Below are 18,164 nucleotides of genomic sequence, written 5' to 3' on the forward strand. Positions count from 1 at the left end.
GTCACTAATCTGAGAATCAGTGTCAGAGACTAGACCAACGAGAAGCATTCTGGAGCAACAAGCTGGAAACTGCTTTTCCGAATGTCTCAATGAAGAATTGGACCTATTCTTCTAGCTGTAATCTTATGACAAAGTATCTTGTAACCATTATCTCTGAGAGCAGCACAGGAATATCTGATACACATATATATATGCACAATATATCATGCACTCTTCTTTAAGTCTGTGTCTTGTGCCATATGTACTGACAAACCAAGAGGTATTACCTTGTTCATGATGTTATACAGCTTATACAGCTGATAGTATTAGAGGAATATCAAACACGTTTAGAGGTACATTACACACTATGGAATTTGTCTTTTCTCCTACCTTGAGTCTTGAGATATATGTATTTAAACACAGCATTTAGGCAAGAAGTGTTAAGATGACACTAGCAGGATTCATCTTCTGCGTCTAATGTATAGACATTACACATCTGTAACACATTAATGTTTACTGCAACTATCAGTGCATATGTGATCAGTTTTCCGGTAGAGAATAACATGATGATACCAGCATAATGCTCTTTTTTAATCCATTATTCATTTGTAGTGCCTGTATGATTATTACTTGCAGCCTAGTAAGCACAAGAAGAAGGTAAAAGGTATGTCGAACACCATATCTTTAGTTCTTAAAAAGAAGTGGCCATATATAGCACCATGAAGAGTTTTTGTCTAGACAATTGAGATTAAAAGAGAATGATTAGACTTTCAAGTATGCACTGAAAATTTGGTTCTGGTCATGAATCGTCAGTGAAAAATGCAGGAGTACTCACAAATTGACTTATTATGTGATCTCTATTGTCACACATTCTCGCCCAACACGTTCAGAATGACTTTTCATGTTTTAGCTCAGTATAATTATTTTCATTTTTGCATTATTTTGTCATTGCTCATCAACGGTTAACTGCGGCTAGCCAGTCACATTTAACACTCTCAACTAGCTTTAAGTTGATTCATTAATTAACACATGTCGGCACCACTGCCCAGAAGGGCTTGTTTCACACACAAATAGTATGGGGGTTTGAAAGTAAGTATGTCGTTTTTTGTAATGGTGGGCCATTTTACTTAATACTACAATTCCCAGCGGGCAGGTCACCTTCGACTGGCAGGAAAATCGCGGTACGATCTTGATGCATGTCATGACTCTGGAATGCGACGACGTGTTTTATAAATGGGAGAGGGCCTGGGCGGTTCGTTTCATGGCGATGCGGTCGTGCAGATCCTTCACTGCGCGCGACTGACAGCGATTGCTAGCTGTGCTCACACATGCTGCAATCAAAGGCTGATCCTGATTTACCAGGTAAAATTATATGCCGACAGAAGCTTGCGCACAAAGCAAGATCGCAGTTAGGCAGCACATGGCTTCATTAGTTACACAAGCCCATGTCTTACTTTATTTTCAACACTTCTTCTAACATTAGGGAAATCCCATCAGCGCCTCCAGCATGATTGAGGCATTACTTGGTAATTGAACCTTTTGATTAAGGTGATTACGCACAATCACTTTTTAGTTTGGCACTAAAAACAGTGTCTTTTTGCAGCTACTCTGAATGCATCTCAGCACAGATATTCCTGCGGTTTTGTAAGGAATAAGCCAAACATAGGAGCTCTGTTCTTTTACTATGTTTCAATTCACAGAACGCGCTTATAGGTAAGAGCATGTTGTGATGCAAGCTACAACCCAGTCGCTAGAAATATTTTGTCATGATCAGCCATCTTCATTAGTGCTATCCTGAGCCATATTTGATCATGTTTTAGGTTTTCTGTCATATTAAAGAAATGGTTCGGTCAAAAAATGTTATTGCCCCTACGGGTCGGCCATGTGTTTTTAAGCCTAAGTCGCTCGATTTTAGAAAAATTTCCTATGGACCTTACCCGAGTTTTCGTCCATTAAACGCATGCGAAAACGGGCAACAGGGAGCTGCCATTTTGTGATAATCCTATAATTTCCCCCCCCCCCCCCATCACCCTGGCTGAACTGCTTTTGCATGCACTAAATCATATCCCTCGCCCCTGAGCCTGTCATCAGCAGACACGTACCGCCCGTTGGACAATGCCAAAGCACATCTCGTGTCAACATTCGCTGCGCTTCAGCTACTGACGTGTCGCCATGGAAATGGCAGGACGCCTCTTTCCTCAATAAGTATAAACAGAGCGTTTCACAACACACAGCAGCAGATTTTCGATTCCATTCCTCTCTCTGTGTTACTTTGAGTATTCTGTGACTCGTTTCTGTGCTCTGGTCAGCTACCTTTGTTGCTTGTAGCCCGTGTGGACAGATACCAGTACCACTGCTATCAATTATTTTAGTTTGTGCAACACACAATGGATACAATAATGCCCTACATGTACGAGCCCGAGTATACCGAGGAGGAACTACTGGAAAGGGAAACACGCGAAAACGATGGGGCTTCGGACAGCAGTTGGCAGGACGAATCAACGGATGAACACACTGGACCTAGTCGCATGGACGGTGTTTCCACCTGGTGCACATGCAATCGGTGCGAGCTAATGCCGACCGAGGAGGAGAACTACTGCTGCTGTGAAAACTCGGGATGCGTGGCCTACATTTCGGAAGGCGAGCCACGACCGCAATGCATCACCGAGCTGCCAGACTTCATGGCAGCCTGCCTCACACGGTCCGTGTTGAGGATAATGATGGTGCTTATGCACGAACTTCGCGCAACTGTTCGTCCTGGTAATCCGAGTAACGAGTAAGTATACTCTGCTTGTCATGCCACTCCCATTTCATGGTCTTCTACTATATCCAAAATTACATATACATATCATTGGAACGCATGAAAGTCTTTCAATAGTGTGCAGTGTCTAGATAGCATTCGTCCGAGCAGAATGCCATTAGTTACAAGAATTGTCATTGATAACAAACGTTTAATAAACTTATCTTGGTCATTTAAAAACAGTTTGTTTCATTCCTTTTCACAGGTGGTACAGGCTGGTGGCCTATCGCTCCTTTACATGGTGGCTTCACGGGAGGCTTGGACACCGTGTTCGAAGAGTGATACCCGCCTGTGCCGTTCGTGCCATAAGAGAAACGTTCCCGAGTGACAGCGGTCAGTACAGGGGATTTTCTCTCGCTGTGCTGCAACCTGAACTATACAATTTGTAAACTTTTTTGTTTTTGTGTCATCAAAATAAGCTACAAAATAAAACCACATATATTTTAACAACGGTTGTTTCGATTTTTTAAATCAATCAAGTGTGTCTCCATTCAAGGATGGACGTCAGACACCTGTGCTCGGAATGGGTGAAGTTCAGGTCGCTGTGAAGCGGGGTGGTCACTATCTAAGCTAACATAATATATTATCAATAATGCATGCACTAAATAACCGACTGAAAGACTTTGAACAAGTGGTATGTCTTTATAAAAGTCACATACATATCAATACCATCAATGAACATTGGATTATACAGGCCTTAGGTCAAGGGTCTTGACCACTATAATACAGTGTTTGAAGTGTGGGTCTGTGCTCACAAGAATCTCCGATATGTGGCATTTGTTATTGATAGGCAACGATATACTGCAGTAGGGGTCTAATGTTAGTTGGGGATCTGCTAGGTGGCCATCATGGCGTGGTCAGTGGTCTGGCACATAAAGAGAATACCTTGCAGGGACACAGGGTCAGAATCGAAGTAACTTTCCACTGGCGAGGGTGCGTGGGCAAGGACACGTTTGTGGAGATGAACAAGCCATGTGCTTGGTTCAGGCTGGTTCACATGCAGGACCGTGATCTCAGAGAGTGATGCGTTACATTTATTAGCTGTTGCAAATACCTCTGGAGTTTTCCAGTCAGAGTGGGAATGAGGCTATGGGCCATGTGCTCTGCGCGCTGTACTATCGCAGTGAGGCCTGCTCACCAAAATGGAGTGGAAAGGGTGTACAAAAATGGATGCCCTGTGTCCTGCTCAGTGTTCCCATCTACGCGAATGTCATGCAAAGTTAATATCAGATAAGGGCAAGGGACGGGCACAAACGGCCAAGGTGCCAAACAGCATGTACACTTCAAAAGGTATCCCACGCCCAGGGGCCATCGCTCACATGGCCTCCTCAGACCCTGTGTCTCCAGGCAGGCCTCCCCTGAGGTAGGCCACCCCCCTGCAATCCACATAAGTGTGTCTCTATTCAGCAGTCTTCCTGTGCCTTATCTGCACGCCCACCGGCCCATCCATCCCACACCCCTCTATCAAAGGCGGTTCGCACCCGGGGATGAGCGCTGGCATGGGGGCTGTGACGGGCGCAAACAGCCAAGGTGCCAAACAGCATGTACACTTCAAATGGTATCCCACGCCCAGGGGCCATCGCTCACATGGCCTCCTCAGACCCCGTGTCTCCAGGCAGGCCTCCCCTGAGGCAGGCCGCCCCCCTGCAATAAACATAATACCACGACATACACACATCATTCATTCACAAACACACCCCTGTTTCTAATACTTTACAAACCACTTGATATGTCTCATGAGAACATCTTTGTGCTTTGCAAGTCAACTCCTGAACCTTCTACCTGAGAAGCACTGAGATCTATGCTAATCTGCTCGTCGCCGTGCTATCTGTGACAGCTTCGAGCAAACTCGTCAGTGTGCTACCTGTGGCCATCTACCTGTTCTCCTGCAACATACTGCTCGGCCTGCTGAATCCAACTGTTTGTTGGTCAAGGTAAGGCCATCTATCCTAGTCATATTTCGGTCATTTTTACATTTCAATCTATTTGCTATTAGAGTACCCAATAGAGCTATGTCATTGGTCTCATTGCTATTGACTTGAGTTTCAATTGTTATGCTATCAATAGATCTATTTATTTTCATCTGTGTCAGTTGTCATCGAATTGCATCCTTCGGGGGTCCAGTCTATAATGTAAGCATGGTTCCTCTTCGTGCAAGACAGAACATCCAAGGGACGAGTCACATGTTCAGAGTTTAGTCACATAATTTAAAACATTTCTGTAACTTATGCAAATACTAAGCCGCACATGATGAACTGGTATAGTTCCGGCGACCAAAACAAACCTTGCATTGAGCATGGTATGGTTCATTTACTTTTTTATGACATTTTTATTCATTAAGGTTTTATAATAATCTTGATATTTACTTTTCAGAATTTTCAACAATGCCTGCCTGTTCGATTAGCGGTTGCCCTTCGAAGACCCATGCTAAATCTGAAGGCACTACAATGCATGTGTTCCCGAAAACTGTTGATCGAATAAGAGAATGGGTCAGACATTGCGGATATCCACTGGATGAGCTGGAAAGTAGAGTCCAACAAGTCTTTGAGGACAAGAGGGGTGATCGATACCGCATCTGCAGCCGGCACTTTCCCTCGAACATGTACACCACATCTTAGGTAACAAAGAAGAATAAACGGCGATCGACACGAAAATTGCTCGCAAACGCTATTCCCACTCTATTCGTCCACAATCCGCCACACTGGTGAGTCAAGTGTCCGTTTTTAGCTTTAGGCCTTGCGGTAGTGTGTAGGTAGCCGAATGGATTCATTTATATTTTAGGTGTTGTTTCCAATTTGTAATATTTTCGACATTGATATGAGTGTATAGCTTTTTGAATAATGACATTTATCAAAATATTATTTTTAGATTTCATAACCCACAAACGAAATCTATATATGGGCACAGGGAACTGTGCTATATTGCGCATTACTGAAGTATTCTGTCTCCTTACATGGCAATCTTAAATATTGGCATTTCATTATCAAACAATAATTTACCTTTACAACTTCTTGACTATCCCTTGAATCTGAAGCAAGAACATTCTACTTCCGTCACGTGCTCGCAGTTATCAACCACTTCTAGCGCGTATCAGGTAATCATACTTGGCTATTCCGCTACTGACTTGTTTTATGCACGTCAAGTAATAGTTTGTATGTATCGTGTGATTATTTTACCAATTGTTTGGTTAGTGCTTTCCAATTGATATACACCTTAGTTGTCGTCCCCTGGTGTTTGTTTTCAGTTATAATTAGTGTTATCCATACTAATGCAAGTACTGTCTTTCAGGCAGATGCTGAAGCGTCCACCACATTGACAACAGCCCTAGATGTTCTTCAGCAGCCCGAGGTATGGATACTGACAGCTCCATCGACCGTGATCATCAGGACTGGAACACTTGTCGTTTGATTGTTCTACACCATGTTTCATTTGTGGTTAGCCGTTGATATGTACCTGTGCGGTCGAACCCAAGCGTGTGTTGTGTTTTCAATATTGTATCCTTACTAATGCACATACTATGTTTGAGGCAGTTGTTGAATCGTCAACCCACGCACTTGATGCGGAGCCTGACATTCAAGTAATTCCGGTGGAAGCGGGACCATGCGGATACGAATCGGCGCAACAGCTTTCGGAAGTGCGCACCACATTGACAACAGCCCTAGATATTCTTCAGCAGCATCAGGTATAGATACTGACAGCTCCATCGAGCGTGATCATATAACGTGATTCCATTTGCTATACTTTCTTCCCTATTAACGTAAGTACTGTGTTTCAGGGAGATGATGGAGCTTCCACTACAATCACAAGATCCCATTTAGATGATGCAGATGTAAAGAAATCGGAGAAATAAGTTGATTAAATCTGATCATTTTTAAATATTCCTTGATTCTTTTAGACAATGCAACATTTGTGGTTATCTCTTTATATGTACCTGTGCCGTCGACCCCAAGTGTGTGTTATGTTTACGATATTGAAAACCATACTAACGCAAGTACTGTTTTTCAGGGAGTTGCTGATGCCTCCTCTTCAATACATTCATTCGTGGCAGTCCATGCAGAGCCAGAGGTATGGATACTGACAGCTCCATCGAACTAGGTCATCAGAGCTCGAATACTTGTCGTTTGATTGTTCCACACAATGTTTAAATCGTGTTTGGCTATTGAGATGTACATGTGTGTTCGTCCTCACGTGTGTTTTATGCTAACAATATTTTGATATACAGTAATGAAAATACTATGTTTCATGGAGTCGATGGAGCCTCATTCCGTGCTGTCTATGCGGATACAGAAAATATAGTCGTTGCAGCGCAAGAGGAAGGGGAGACATGCGGATACGTATCGGAGCAACAGCGTGCAGATGTTGAAGGTCGAGTCAAAAAAGTTGCAAAGAAAAGAAACCAAAATAAGGTTAGTTACAAACAGTTCATAACTTTAGAAATTTTTTTGTGCTGGGGACTACTTTACGGTTTTTTCCAGTCAATTGTACTATACTTTATCTTGTGTTTAAACTGAACATCCCTTTTCCAATCTGTCCTCTAGTTACCCGTGGGTCTACGAACTATACATACACAGACAGTGAAGCGATTGAGAGAGGTTGCTTGCCAGACCATTTACACTATGGAGGCTATGGAGCAACTATTAAGTCAGACGCGGCGTGTTGAGACTCGGGATGCTCATGTCCAATGGCCAGAACATGAAATGAATGTGTCCGGAGAATCCAGCAAAGTTATATTGGACCATTGCTACAGTACGACCGCACCGCCGCAACAACATGATACTGGATGTATTGCAGATAGCACTGAAGTAGTCGCAGATCAATTCACACAATCTACACCCGCCAAAAAATTGCCACCAAAAAAGCTGTCGACGTTGTTGTGTTCTCCCATCAATGTTGAGGTAGCAGATGTTGAAATGACAGAGAATGAACCAGCAGCATCATTCACCGACGCATCAGAACTTGATAGCAGAGATATTTCTTTGAAATGTGGTGCTATGTCCTCAACGTCACAGGCCGAAACAACTTTGACGCAGGATGACAGTCTAATGAAAGAGGGCAAAAACATAGTATTCGATAGTTGTTTGATGGATATTATAAGTATGCTGAAATGTGGGCATTCCGTCAGAGGGTAAGTATGTGGGAAGCCAATGATTCATATGACTCGTCAAAAACAAGGCAGTAACGTCACAATACATGCCGCCTGTAGATTACATCATACGTTCTCATGGTCTGCACAACCGATGCTGGGGAAACTGCCAGCAGGCAATCTACTGTGTGCAGTTGCATCACTTTTTAGTGGCTCCAGTTTTAAAAAGTTAAAGTCTTTCTTTCAGTTTGTGGGACTCCATTTCATTTAAAAAACGGAGTATCACAAATACCAACATGATTATCTGTTTCCGGCCATTAGTGATGCTTGGAAAATTGAACAATTGTCTCTAACAAGTACATTCGAAGGCAGACGATTCAGGCTAGCTGGCGATGGACAGTGCGACAGCCCTGGATTTTCTGCCAAGTACTGCACCTACCACTTTCAGGACATGGACAGTAAGAAGATTGTGAGTTCGGTGGTCGTGCAGGTAACACAATGTACATCCTCAGTGGCCATGGAGAAACTAGGATTTATAAAATCAGTGGAATATCTACAATCGAGGGAATGCACATCGACCTCATAGCCACGGACAGACACGTTTCAATTGCCAAGACAATGAGAGAGCAGTTCCCACATATTAAACATCAATTTGACGTATGGCATCTTGCTAAATCAATCAATAAGAACATCTCGGCTGCAGGGGAAAAAAAAGGTTTGGAAAGTATTTCAGAGTGGTCCCAATCTATCAGCAACCATCTTTGGTGGAGCGCAAAAACTTGTGAAGGGTCAGTGGAAATACTACTTGAAAAATGGCGGTCACTGATGCACCACTGTACCAACGTGCACCGCTGGTCAGAAAACCTACATTTCCACCAATGTGAACATGGCCCTTTATCCCCAGTGGAGGCACGGAAGAAGAAGTGGTTGAATCCATCTTCACCGACACACAAAGCCATTGAGAAGATTGTTTTCGATAAAACTCTATAAAGAGATTTGAGGGGACTGACAGAATTCTGTCACACAGGAGGTTTGGAGGTGTTCCACAATATGTGCCTAAAGTACAGGCCAAAGCGCTTGCATTTCAGCATACAGGGCATGATACATAGGACTCTACTTGCCGTCTTGGCCCATAACGAGAAGCTCGGCCGTGAACAATCTAGGACTAAGGGTAATGTAAAGATGCCTCGCTACACTAAGGCCTTTTCAAAAAGAAGTAAGCAATGGGTGATCAAACCAGTCTATGAGGAAATGGAGTTCGACTTTGTCAAAAGCCTTATTGTTGCTGTATTAGAGAAGCACAGATATGGAATTTTGAACGTTTCTGTGCAGAGCACTGATCCATTGCCACCCAACATTGCCACTGTGCCATGTCCACCCAAAGGAGAGCTGGTTGTGAAGTACAAATCCCGGTTTAAATAATTGTAATACAATTGTCTTTTTGTAAATAAATGTTATTGTACAGTGTGCATACAGAGTATGCTAACCATAACCCCTACCTTCACCATCCTGGGTGCCGAACTACCTGGGTGTCATCTTTGAATTCTCTCTCTATTCACCTCATATTGCTGACTTTGTCTATATGTGTATGTATATATTTTTGTTGATGTAACTAATTTTTGCAATCTCTTATAAATGCTGGGCACTGTTAACCGAGGGGAGGCTTGCATATTGCAAATAATAAAACAAACAAATAATAAACCTCACTTTCAACTCAACTCCTCGGGTACTTTATACTTTCCCTGACCTTCCCCAAAAAATAAAAAGTCTCAATAGTTATTGTTCTTTGGGGCTTCAAAGCTCGCAGACGAGGACAAAATTGGGGCCTTAGAACGCCCCAAGCAAGCCGTTGCAGATGGGAGAGAAGCCAGTTTGCATTTGCACATTGAGACGGACTACATAGATGGATTCGAAACTTCAAGTTCTCAAAGATGGCTTTACTACGGGATGTTGCAAAGAAAGAATGTATGCTAATTTCTAGTGAAGGTCAGCAGCTTTGATTTTCAGCTCGCGCCCTGAAGAGGCCCACAACTCGCACTGGCAGTATAAGGTTCTATTGTTTTTTGACCTTGAGAGACAGGGACCATGCAGAAAGAACTTCATTTGAAGGGGGGTTTGGGGGGCGCAATAACGTTTGAGACGATAAGGCAGAAAATTCTTAAACTAGACCGAGTTTCATGTTAGTTCAGTATACGAAAAATCGTTGTCAAGAGCACAGTGGGATTTACGGACTGCATTACGCAGAGACACAATGGAAATTACAAATATAATGTAAGTAACTCTTTAGAGGCTTTTATACCGGAATGAAGAATTAATGAATGGATGCATGAATAAATGAATGAATGAAGAGCTTTGAAAAGGTTTGTGGGATCGTCCTTGTAGCGGGCACATGGGCATGCCACATTCCACATGCATGTTGACAAAAAGTCGTTTCTCATTGTGTACCAACCTCGATATATTTCGTTCGTTTTTGCATTGATTTTAGAGCCGAACATACTCCATTGCACTATCCTTGAAAGCAAATAGTTTCAGCTTGGCCGTAATAAATAAAATGAATAATATTAATAAAGATCGGTTGGCGAGACTAATTATAAATTTTATGTTTTCAAAATAGGTACATCCTTCCCTTTTGCCCCTGCCACCAGTTTCAGACACTGGCAGATGGTTTCTTCAGCCGCCAGCTGCACTTTAATGTAAACAACTGCACCATTCTGATGATTTTATGGGACGATCGCCAAGGGCCCATATGCCCTTACGCGGTACTAGCGGCTAGAAGCAACATATCAACCTTTACGCTGGCCTAGTGCCTACTTGATGGAACAGCCTTGCGGTTCAACGTGCGACAAAAGTGCTTCTTTGAACGAAAACCAACACCCTGTGTACCATAAAGGAACAGCGCGTGACTCGCAATGAAATTTTACGGATTTGCGGATAGAGATAAAAGAAAATAAATGACTTTCGGAGTTCATATGGCAATTGCAGAATATTCTATTACCAAATTTACCGTGTTGCTGTTTGATTTTAAAGTACAGTTTCATATTCCGAATTGTGGCGCGCTGTGTTGTGAGCTGATCTGTGTTGGTTTCCGGGTTCTGTGTGAAGTCGCGTAGAAGACGACTGGGCGCGTTTGCCTACGCAGCACAGTAACGTCACGGAGAGAGGCAGGGAATATTAATGTTTTGATAATGTCAGGCTCAGGGGCGGGGGATATGATTTAGTGCCGCAAAAGCAGGTCAGCCAGGGCGATGGAGGAAATGATAGGATTATCACAAAATGGCAGCTCCCTGGTGCCTGTTTTCGCGTGCGTTTAATGGACGAAATGTCGGGTATGGTCCATAGGAAATTTTTCGAAAATCGAGCGACTTAGGCTTAAAAACCCATGGCCGACCCGTAGGGGCAATAAAGATTTTTTACCGAACCATTCCTTTAACTCAGGTTTACACCATGAGCTCGTTCCACCTAAAGGCTTCATTTTTATAGGCGACCATCCTAGACTACGCCACACCTCACGTCACCTAAACTAGGGCTGTACCGAATAGAATATTTAGTATTCGGCCGAATATCGAATAGTTTGTCAACTATCAGGCTGAAGTCGAATATGAAGCTGAATAGTTGCTTTTTTTAATAAATCATGTTCCAAACTTCAAAAAACACACTTATTCAAAAATCAAATAAAGCACCATTTTAAATGCATTCTATACTTTTTTTCTCTTCATTGTAATTAATTTAGCATCTTTATTTAAAGTATAAAATCCAGAAATAAAGCAGATTTAACCAAAATGAAGAGACCAAATGTACAGAAGATTGTTGCATATTCAGTGCCAGTTAAAGTAGGAGGCTTCACAAATGTAAAAGGACTGCCTTTGTGAATCAGATGCATTGCATTCTCTATCCAGTTGCAAAGTCGATCCAGTCGAGTTTCGAAACTTCTTTGAAGCGCACATATAAATGTATAAAATGGTTCATGTTGGCTCATGCAGGACACAAGTCAAGAGGAAATCTGAAATGCATGAACTCTATCTCACAACTATTCACCCCACCCAAACAAATGCTGCTCACTTTTCACTTATCCTAGCCACTCTTTCTCGCCAATACACAAACATATGGAACTTATAATTCCTCATAAAATATCAAATGTTAAACTCAGGACTCAAGTCCTTAAAAAAGGAAAGGGGGGGAATGTGACATACGCAATGGAAAGTGACATGACAGGAATTGAAAGTATCTATGCACATTTCTGTCAGTTTGTTTTTTCCAACTGAAAAAAGTGCACATTGCATTTAAACATTCGCAAAAAAAAAAAGATGTGCCTGTATTGTTGCATGCTAAGTATAAAAGATGAGCACCTTTTTTGTCTAAGAATCTGTAACAAAACATGCCCTGAAGAGCAGATTACAATAGAAGATATTTTTCAGCTGTGTGATAGCAATTTGTCTGGACTAATTCTATTCAGTTTTGCAAACTGAAGTCTATATTTACCTTTCTGAGTTCATGTTACATTGTATTCAAATGAGAATGTCAAAGTATTCATCAAGAGCCGAATAGCATATTCAGCCGAATAGCATTTTTTCAGCCATAATTCGGCTGAATACTTACTCGAAGCCGAGGTTCGGTACACCCCTAACCTAAACAGGTATGATTTAGCAGACAGTACCATGGAGTTCCAAAACTTTGGATACCAAGTTAGTCAAACTATGTTATAAGGGAACAATACTGATGAATGTGTACAAGATCATGTATTTACATAACCCGCCCTGAAGGACGCATGTCCAAAATGCATCAGCCAGGGTCTCTGTGCACAGATTTTGAAAATTAAAAAAGAAGATTGTAATCTTATGGACTATGAGAATCCTATATTTTTTATCTGAATTTCTAATGAATTTATACATGTGATATGATGCAATAGTTTGGACTACACTTCAGGTGTCTCCAGGTCTAGTGATTGTTTCGCTATGTTCTCTGCTCTATTACTCATAGCACAAAGGTGAAAAGGTAAGTAAGCCCCATCGGAGTATGGGGCTTTGTGGCCTTGGAGTTGGTCACATACTCAATTCAATCAGAGCATGCAATGTTCCATCAGGAATGGGGTTCGGTTTTGGATTTTCTACACAAAGATTATATTCGCCCACTATGCCCACAGAGACTGTCTCTTTTAAACTTGATGTAAAGACACCTTTGCGCGAGAATCAAGTGCTGATGCGACACAAGAGTCTTTGGAACATGGATTGGGGGAAGGGCCCGGGCGTTTGTTCCCCCCCCCCCATCTGTTCAATTGTGGGATGTAACTGAAATTTTAAATTAAAACAAATTTAAATAAAAGAAAAAAGAAAATGGAACGATGCGCACAGCAAAGTGGACACGTGCCTAAGGCATACCCATCTACATCTGGAAACTAGCAGCATTCCTTGCACTTGGCGTTGGTCCATCAGGTGATAATGGAGGCAATGAGCAAATTGAAACACGTCCTTTCACAACTGAAAACATGTTTAAAAAACTTTTTTTAAATAATAAAGGTGGATTAAGGGTATAGCGCTGAGGAAGATAAGGCACTAGAAATTTGAGGATCACTGCACTAGAGTTGTGAGTGTGACTCAGCTGCCTATGACTGGGCTCTTGTGAGATGGTGCCTTTCAGTCTTGTTTGTTGGTTTAGACAGTGTGGGTATTGAACCTGTGTCACAATGGCGCTAGGTTGGTTGGTAGTTTTCCTTTGATTACAGGGTTCTATGATGTAGAAAAAGATTCACAAGCTCGACGTTTGGGGTGTGTAGGAAACCGTGATAAGTAAAAACGCTCAATGTTGTAGTATATATTGGTGATTTTTAATTGCACAGTTTAGCCGATGTCTGTTTCGACCCAACAAGGGTCTTTTTTCGTGGCGTAGGTGTGGGTACAGGTAAGGTAGGCTTTCAAGAATAATGCTCATAATTCCAGCTTCCGAATGAGATCAAGGCCCGGGGAGCCTCTGCAAACAGTGAAACGGTCTCTGCAAAGTTATTGGGGTAGCTTGCTTAGGGAGTTCCTCATAAGATTGTGAGTCCTTGTGTCTCACATGACTAGACTTCTAGATAATAAGCTTGCAACTGCTTTACAAGGCAGAACAAGTAATTGGAAGCATAAAGAGCCCTCCCGTTTTATGCTCTGGTGGAATACCCTAAATGCCTCACACATACTAAAAAAATCCTTTCTGTTATGGTCTCCTTTGGAGAACTTTCCCGGGACTCCCTAGCCCAAAGAGTTTGAAGAACATATAGCAAATAAGGTGCACTAACCCCAGTGGCTTACGACTAATCTCTGATCTTCTAATTTATCTCTCCTTAATGTAAAGTCACAAGATTACCAGACCACCTCATTAGCCAATATAACTAAAAATCAAATGCCAGTGCCCGCTACTATTTGTGCTCCACCCCTCTCCCCACAGATCACCACACCTCACCAAACAATAGTATCTGTAAATATCAAATTCCTTTGGTGATCATGGCTATAATTACAGACTTCAGATCTCATCTTGCTCATGTATATTGTTTTCTCCTCTCCCCCGTTTACATATTTCATCAAAAATGGACAAATACAAATAACGCGTAACTCTACTATATTGCAGGTAAGTGCCATTGGTTCTGCTCGAGTTGACATTTGACTTAATGGATGCCTCAAGTTAGCATTTAATTACAGTTGTGCTCGTTATTATCCCTAGGGATCGACTCATGTTCATATATTGTAGAAATTAACCGGGCTCCAGTTATCTCTGTTCTATCACTAACACTCCGTTCTGACTTTCTGGACTATCCTTTGTAAACCTGAGTGATAATATTTCTAATAGTTTTTGTTTTGTAAATGTACTAGTTTGTATTTTTCTCTTTAATGCCAATAAAAAGAGAGTTAAATAAAAAATAAAATAAAGTAAAAGTTTCAACTTTGTCAGTATGTCGTTTAGAAAATGCCCTGGAAAGTATGAGAGGGTACACAATGAGAAGGAGAGGGAAAAGTATTTTTTTTATTATTATTTATTTGTTTTGGTTTTAAAAAGAAAAAAAACCTTTACAAAAGAAAAAAGAAGCTTTTTCACAGATTAATCTCATTAAAAAAGAACTATGTTTAAAACAAGCAGCAGAGAGGGAAAAGAAAGCAAGAAAGGCCAAAGGGCTACAAAGAGGACCAGTCACAACAGGGCAGCATTCTTTCAAATGGCAGAGGTCTTCCTTTTACGATAGAATGGAGCATTTGTTCAAAACTTTTGTTGCAGTTAGCATGATCCTGTGACCAGCTATCAATCTGTCCCAAAAAAACTCTGATATTAGGCCCTCTTCTTTGGCCACGAATCTCCTAAGCAACAGCAGTATGACTTCCCAGGTTCCTTCGCACTCCATTAATAAGTGTCTTGGGGATTGTTTGCTTGGGGAATCGCAATGTCCACAGAGTTATTTTGCTTGGTCCCCCGGATTTCTTCTTGCCAAAATTTCCCCGGTGTGGGCTAAGTTTAGCCTGAGTCTCAAGAAGTTGTTTTTTGCTCCTTTGTCTGGAAATTTTTGTAAATAGCGAGGAAGAAAACCTAGCTTTTTATCCACCTTTAGAAATTGATTGGGAGGGTTAAGAGACCTCACTCCGGTGATTGTGTCAATCCATTCACTAGATTCCTGTGACCTTGCACTTTCAAAGGATTAGACACTAAGGTTTCTAAACTCAAATCGAGCCTGAGCAGGATTCCTCCAACTTTCTTCTCCAGGCAAAGGAGTATCCGAGAGTATTCTCTTTAAGCAATGCTGCATTACTTCGTCCATTCTGGGTGGCAATGGCCAAAAGCCGATGTTAAGAGCAGATTGTTACCAAGTGTTGAAAACCGGAGATTATGGCTATGGCATCCTAGGGCAAAGCCCACGGTGATAAGGTGGAGGAAATAGGAAAAACATGGGTTGGGGCAAGCACCTCACCTATGAATTCGAAAAAGAACCATGGCTGCCATACAAATGGAAACCAGGATTCCAAGCGCAGTTACACTTCCTTTTCTATGGATGGGTGTTGAGGAGGCAGGGGGACGGTAATTGAAGAATAGGCCTGCACAGTCCTGCCTCTGGAATAGGTATGGAAGGAGTGGGCAAGCAACAGGACCATCGTATGGGGACGTAGGATTCCAAAAGCAGGCCAACCATGGAGGCCCAGGGGAATAGGCACCAGCTTCGTACATGGACTTGCACCCGATAAAGCCTATGTTCACGTGTAGCTGATTGGCTTGCGGGGATTCCGGATATACATAACTTATGTCCTGGCCTGCAGTCACACAGGCCAGGCAGACCAAGGCTCGGGGCACCCAGCCGACATGCTGGGGCCACCCAGCTGACATCTCGTGGCAGGGGGCACCCTGTCAGACCGTGAGCACAGGGTCTCTTCCATGGCCTGGGGGTACCCAGGCAAACGCAAAGGACGGTGCCGGAGTTGCCCATCAGGGGCACCGGCAGCTCACTGCAGAGTTGCGCGTCAGGGATTCTGGGACCATCGGATGCAGAGTTGCCCAGATGCATTGTTGCCCACCCGGGGCTCTCCAGACATAAGTGGAGTGGGGACATCATGGATAGTGTTGCCCAGCAGGGGCACAGTCCGTGTGGAGGGTCCTGCAGCAGCAGGCACTCCGTCTGCTACCAGCATAGCTCTCAACTCACACGCTTTTGGCGGGTGTCACCCGCCTTGTAAAGGGCGGACTCACCCGCCAAGCCTCCTGCACGCCCATTCATTCCAATGGGCGTCTCACCCGCCAAAACCAAAATCGGGTGATTTCACCCGCCATTGTGACACAAATGGTTGAGAGCTATGTACCAGCACCAGCATTGCGCTGCAGTAATGACACACGCGGCATGCAGGGTTCCATTACATCCACTGACTAGCAGTAAGAGGCTCGTCCCTTTTATTATTTTAAGTCACATGGTCTCCCAACATGTTAACTTAGCACGAGCCCTGGGCAAAAGAATGCTCCCAGGAGGGGTGACACCACAATAACCAATGGGAAAATTTCAAATTGCAAGCTATTGGCCAGGCATAAAAAGTTGCTCGCTCCCTCAGTTCACCACATACACACATACCATTTCTTACTTGCTTAGAGTCGGTTATATTAGCCTTGGGCAAGTGCACATTTTGAGGCACACTCATAACACGAGATCTTCCAACTCTCCCATTTGCATAGCTCTCAACTCACCGGCATTTGGTGGTTGTCACCCGCCTTGCAAAGGGCTGACTCACCCGCCAAGCCTCCTGTACGCCCATTCATTCCAATGGGCGTCTCAACCGCCAAAAACAAAATCGGGTGATTTCACCCGCCTTTGCGAGACAAATGGTTGAGAGCTATGCATTTGGCGATTACATTTCGCACCACTGCTTGGGCCTTAGCACTCATGAATGCTGGTAAGGTATTTTCACACGGAAGAGGGCGCTAACCACCCAATGGCACTAATCTGTTTTGCATACAATTGTGTTTAATAACAAACAATTCTCTTAACGTGCATGTATTTGAAAATAATATAGTACTGCATCATATCAACGCAGTCCACAGTTTGCACCTAATCTGTACTTATAAAGGGGGGGGGGGCAACATGCTTCTTAATGCGGGCCACCTACTGGCAAAAGTGCTGGGGGTACTAAGGCGACTGATCCTACTGTGCGTGGCATTTAAGAAGCAACTAAAACAGCATACATAACAATACAAGCGAACGTTATTGATGATAATGGCGCATAAGTAAAAAGTAGTATGCAAACCAAACGAGGACTTACGGGAGCATCCCAAGGACATACAGGAGCAACCATAAAGTATAAGTAGGCACAGAAATACCATGTCAGAACCGGATTAAACAAAGCAAATTAACGTATGTGCACATAATTGTAAATTAATATTTTATTAAACACCATAACTCAATACAAAACACCATCTACATGTTTTTATAAAAATATAAAATCGCGTATTGCTTCGTGAAAAGTAATGGTTTCTCTCGCAGTGTTAACAATACATAAATATAATTACCAATACTGCAGCATGGATACGCTGTTCGTAAACAGAGTTCACCAGAATACCAATTAACATTGACAAACGACAGCATTTGTTGCGAAAGAACAACGCAAAACTATTGGCGACAGCGGCCTCGTAGTTGTTTAAAGATGGCCGGCGTTAATCGTGAGTTGCATATGAGCATGCGCGTGCTCACCGAACAGGCTTGGCGATCACGCAAGCGTTGGGAAATGACGCTACGTCCGATGTGGGGGTCTCGAAACCGTGTTGCATGGAAGCACCGCACTTGAAACAAACTGTCGCCATGACAACTCT

General features: G+C 42.8%; 1 protein-coding gene across 3 annotated transcripts in view; it reads right to left on the minus strand.

Annotated features, from left to right (window-relative positions):
• The window catches only part of KIAA1671 (KIAA1671 ortholog), a 1,398,419-nt gene that overhangs the window by 1,164,580 nt on the left and 215,675 nt on the right, over nucleotides 1-18,164 (minus strand). Inside the window, exon 1 of one of the 3 annotated variants that reach the window (XM_069619386.1) lies at nucleotides 17,865-18,048. The exons of the other annotated variants lie outside the window; for them this stretch is intronic. The gene's annotated coding sequence lies outside the window, so the exon portion shown is untranslated. Of the gene's footprint in view, nucleotides 1-17,864; nucleotides 18,049-18,164 lie in introns of those variants that run through there. 3 annotated transcript variants of the gene reach the window in all.

This window comes from Ambystoma mexicanum, chromosome 10 (genome assembly GCF_040938575.1).
Source record: "Ambystoma mexicanum isolate Mex_15411 chromosome 10, UKY_AmexF1_1, whole genome shotgun sequence".
NCBI classification, from domain to species: Eukaryota; Metazoa; Chordata; class Amphibia; order Caudata; family Ambystomatidae; genus Ambystoma; species Ambystoma mexicanum.